The sequence below is a fragment of the Bidens hawaiensis genome, unplaced genomic scaffold (genome assembly GCF_021521415.1).
Source record: "Bidens hawaiensis isolate Kalapana, Puna unplaced genomic scaffold, B.hawaiensis_p1.1 tig00018140_1, whole genome shotgun sequence".
Taxonomy (NCBI): domain Eukaryota; kingdom Viridiplantae; phylum Streptophyta; class Magnoliopsida; order Asterales; family Asteraceae; genus Bidens; species Bidens hawaiensis.
Genome location: NW_027492744.1, coordinates 189,623 through 195,056, shown reverse-complemented (window position 1 = coordinate 195,056; position 5,434 = coordinate 189,623).

The following is a 5,434-nucleotide window of genomic DNA, read 5'->3' as shown; positions in this document are numbered from 1 at the left end:
GTGTCGGAATATTATCGAGTCTCTAGACCCGGCACATAATACCTATGCACATAACATGTTTCGTGTTTCGTTTGTGAATCGTGTGTGACTTTAACAAGTGTATTTGTGATACGTTACATGTGTAAGCAATTATTTACGTGTCACGTATTCATAAAGTACATCACTAGCAATTACTCCCTGTAATGGCAATTTGGTCAACACATAACAATTAACTAGCAACTATTCCCCACGAGGGCAATTTGTTACAATCAATTTGCTATTATTCCCCGCAAGGGCAATTTGGTCAAAACACGACAATTAACTTGCAATCATTCCCCTCAAGGGCAATTTGGTCAAAACACGATAATAAATTAGCAAGTATCATGTTTCATGCATTTTCACAAAACTCAGCAGCTAGTTTCACCGAGACAGAAATTCTACTTGAAAGATTTTACTATTCCACCGATCATAGCATCTCAATTAATTTACCAAAAATCATCACAGAAGCATATATGTCTTGGGTTTCCAGAACATATTTTATTATATTTTTATTCCACATAGTTTTCTCACAATCATCAAATCATTACAGCAAACTCATAACAATCAAATTCATGCGCAACAGAATGTTATTTGCAATTCCCGTTAAACGAAAAATCCAATAAATGCAAGACCACTTGGGTTAGGTTCCTAACTCAATGAGTCAACTTCCAGAAGTGGAACCAACCCAATTGGTCTCGTAGTTCATGAGATATAACATTTACAAAACAACCTAACAGCAGGTCTAACAGCTCAGCTTTGCACAACGTTTTTGTAAAATCATAAAAGTTAACCTTTACTTGTCCAAAAATTACAAGTTTATATTCTTTAGAAACTAGACTCAACCTAGTTTACTGTAGTATTAATAATCTCAACCAATTTTCACATCTACACCTCGTTACAGTCAATTAAACATCAATAACACAATCTGTCCAGAAACTGTTTGCATCCAAACTCAACATATCAACTATCTATGGACCATCATGCATTCATATAACACTCTAGACTCCATAATCACTATCCATGCACATGAATTACACCTTACATACATGATTAGGGTTTTTGTTTGAACTCAAATCAAAGACACAAGCAATTAACATGTAACAATATTCAATCTAGTTATCAAATCATCATCAATACATCATCCAATCAAACAAAATCATATGAACACAAAACCATATAAAAATCGGCAGCAAGGGTTTATAATTAACCCAATAAAAGTCAAGATTAAGTATAAAGGATGCATAGGATAATCGATTATACCTTCCTAGCACCTAATTCTTCAATCAAACACTTGAATTCTTGGTTGTATGTGTGTGTATAGGTGACGGCAGCCAAGGGAGGGGGAGGAGAGTTTCCGATCGGGACTTGTGGGGAAAAGAAAATAAGTTAGGGTTTAGTTATTATTATTATTTATAGAATACTATGTTACACTTTGGCCCCTCCACTTCTAAGTATTACTTATCTAGCTTAACTAACTTGTTTACATCTTGAGTTAGCGTTTTATACTATGTTATCACATAACACATAAGTCTACACATAATTATCACATAATTATTGTTTTGACGTTTTTCGTTTATTCATCAATCGTTTGCGTTTCGGTGCAATTCCCGAAAGACTACACATGTAGTAAGTGTTAAGCGTCATTTAAACCCTAGTTTAAATGTAATGAAGTGTGCGTTATAGATTCAGTGATCTTAAGTTTGAATTGACGGAGTTGAGTTAACGGAGTTAACCTGAAATTGACGATTGTCACATCATTCCCATGTTAAAGAATTTTCGTCCCGAAAATTTGAGTCAAGTCGTGATGAGTGTCTGAAAGAGTAAGAAAAAAAATTTGTCCCGAAAATTTGAGTCAAGTCGTGATGAGTGTCTGAAAGAGTAAGAAAAGAAAAATTTCAGTTTGTCATATTTGGCCATTATGCGTATGCATGCCCTAGTAAGTCATCCAATTTCGTTTTTCCTGTTGAATCAAAACCAAATTATGTTGGTTATATAGTTAAGGAATATAATTGTGGAAATTAGAATGATGCATGGTATGTTAACCCTGGTGTTAAGAAACATCAAACAAATAACCGGACTTTATTTCGTGATCTCAAAGATATATACAAGTTAAAAGAGATAATTATGAAGAATTGATTTTTGTACATGGGTTAGGGATGGTCAAATTGTTTTGTGAATGGCAAATATAGGAAAATACCCCGTGTTCATTTTGTTCCTTGTAGTAAAAAGAATGTTTTTAGTGAGAAACAATTGATCATGCAAGGGTATGATGTAAATTTTGAAGGTGATCATTATGTTGTCACCGAGGCATTTAAGGATAACAAAGTTGTTGAAGAAACTACCAAGAACCTGAATTCTGGAAAATTTAAAGAGGTTACAAACCCTTATTCCATAAGTCTCTAAAGTTTCATCAACACGATGCCATGTGATGTTTGATCATTTGGAGGAAATCAAGGAAAAGGGAAAATGGGTCAAGGCAAATTGGATATGTGTGCCATTTTCTTAAACACGGTACAAGCTCATAGCATGTTCAACAAGCATAAGAATTATCTTAAGCGATAATTCCTTGATCTAGTTAAGTAGTTTGTTAAAGATTTCCAAAATTCAAAAGAAAAAAATTCTCCTCCTAAGTTAGATGATGGCAAGTCGTTGATTATATTGGATCTTTATATGGGAGTTCACTTGTTTGGTGGTTTCAAGAAAATCACACAGGGCCGAACAGATTTAGCAATCATGTTAGGTTTCCAAGTCGACAAGGGTAGTGATCTACAATTGATATACTTTAGGTATTTTAACACCCTTGGATGGTATTGTCAAACTATCACCACTTGGGATATTTTGAAGATAAAGATTTTGTAGAATTGTTTGACAATATATGTGAAACAAGTGATGATGAAGAGTCAATCAAGCCATTGCCGATCAAGAAAAGAAGCACATATTTCACTTCACACTATCAACCTGGATCAATTAGTAATCAAGTTGGAGAATCAAGTTCAAACAATTTCGGGTTTAAAGAAGATCAATATGGGTGGATCTTTTTAAGTGATGATGGAAATGCAATTGGAAGTTCAAGTGCTGAAGGATCAAATACTCATTTGAAGTTATCGCCTAATCAAGTCAAGGATATAGATGCAACAGAATGATCAAGAGATTAGGGAGGTGTGTTGGACTTTAATCTCCTGATCAAGAGTTATCATTTAATCATAGGCTGCATATTTAATTTTGTTTTGTTTATTGGGTCAAGACTTATATTATTTATGTTTGTATTTTCATAACGGGCAAGACATGTTTAAAAGCACGTATTGTCATATGTTGTAAACAGACATGTCTTAGGTTTTAAGTTAGGTTTTATATTGTGTTAGTTTGGATGAACTATTAGAAAGACGGTTATGCCGCTTCATCTATTTAAAGGGTCGATGTAATCAGATTCATGTACAAATTGTATATGATCAATTCAGTGAAATAACTGTTTGTTTAATCGAAAATCATGAAACCCTCCTGGAAGAATTGCTTTAGTTTTGTGATGTTGGCGCTAAACCTGTCCCATGTGAAGGCTTTTCACGTCTAGTTCGTGGCTTCACAATACATAGCCTACCCTACCCTAAAGGCCTAAAGGGGACTTCCTGAATTTTATTTATCAATTTCTCAAAATAATTTGCGGCTCAATGATATAAATTGAATTATGTGTAGTTATGCACAACAGTCATTAATAACCAAACACATATAACCCACCAGTCCCACGACCCACGAGTATAAATATATGTACTTACATGGTAATACACATTACAAAATCACATGTCTAATAAATAATAAATAACCCAAATGTTTTACATATAGTTGATATTGGAAAAAAAGGAAAAGAAAATAAATAATGACTCAAAAGAGTTTAACGCATCAAAAAAGTTAAGAAATGTATCGAGCTTAGAGATGATATTTTTTTCCGAATACCCGTACTCGTTCGGTATCCGTACCCGTATTTGTACCTGTACCAGTATGTGTATATTGGGTATGGGTACCAAAATTTATTGATTTTAGGTACGAGTATTTTCGGGTACAGGTACAAGTATTGTACCCGTTTAAAATATGTAGGGCTTTTATTAGGTTTCCAACACTCGTGACTTAACTTTCAAGCGAGATTTTTAAAACCTAATACACACACACACACACACACACACACACACAGGAGATGTTTAAAATGAAAACGCATGTTTCTTGAGAAAACCCATGAAAACTCAATAAGTGGTCCACATCATGTTTAAGCCTAATTTTATATCTTGCATCTAAAAGGGTATTTAAGTCATTTTCTTTTAAATTCCCTCTCTTGCTTTTCTCTTCATTCTTAAACGGATATAGTGTTCTCTTTCTCTCTCTTGACTTTAAACTGACTTTTATTTTGTGGTGAGCATGTGTTAACTTTTTTAATAATATTTTTTTTAAAGATTAAAATGGTTTTACAAGTATCAAACCTAATTAAAAATAGGTAAAACTAAATAAATTTGTTTCACACTTAAAAAAAATAATATATGTAAACCTAATTAAAAATAGATAAATATATTAAAAATATGTAAACTTGTTTAAAACGTATTTTTTATAAATACATTACATACTTCAAAAATTATGTAACATATTTATAAATATGTAATCTTATTTAAATATTTAATAATATATGTAAACCCAACTAAAAATAGGTAAACATATTTAAAACTTTGTAAACTTGTTTAAAACATATTTTTTTATAAATACGTTACATACTTCAAAAATTATGTAACATATTTATAAATATGTAATCTTATTTAAATATTTAATAATATATGTAAACCTAACTAAAAATAGGTAACCATATTTAAAACTTTGTAAACTTGTTTAAAATATATTTTTATAAACTTGTTTAAAACATATTTTTAATCAGCTAGTATGCTTTAAAAAATAATTTTTCATAAAAATAAAGATAGTTTGATTATTTCAAACACCAAACAAATCTCCTATCATCAAAAACGAACTTTTAACTTTTCTAAACATTGTCATTCAAAAACAAACTTTGCCATTCAAAAACATAAAGATAAATAAGTAATATATTTGCCCTCCGCAAACAACTACCAGAGCTAACGGCCACACACAGATCATCGGTGGCGGAGAAGAACGTGGTGAGTGACGGAGAAGGTGGATCTTTAGATCTTCATTTGAAAGGTGGATCTTCGTTTGAAATTTTTATTTTCTAAAAGTCGACGGAGATTTGACACAAGGTTTTGACCTTTCTAGTTTACTCGTCGGAGATGGCTGCCTCATCTGGAGACGGTGGTTGTTGCTGCCCCTTCCTTGATTCGACACATGCACGATCAACAACCCTTTCAATTGCTAGGCTCTAGAAACTAGCAATCACAAGCCAATCTCACATTTTTTAACTTTCACCATCATT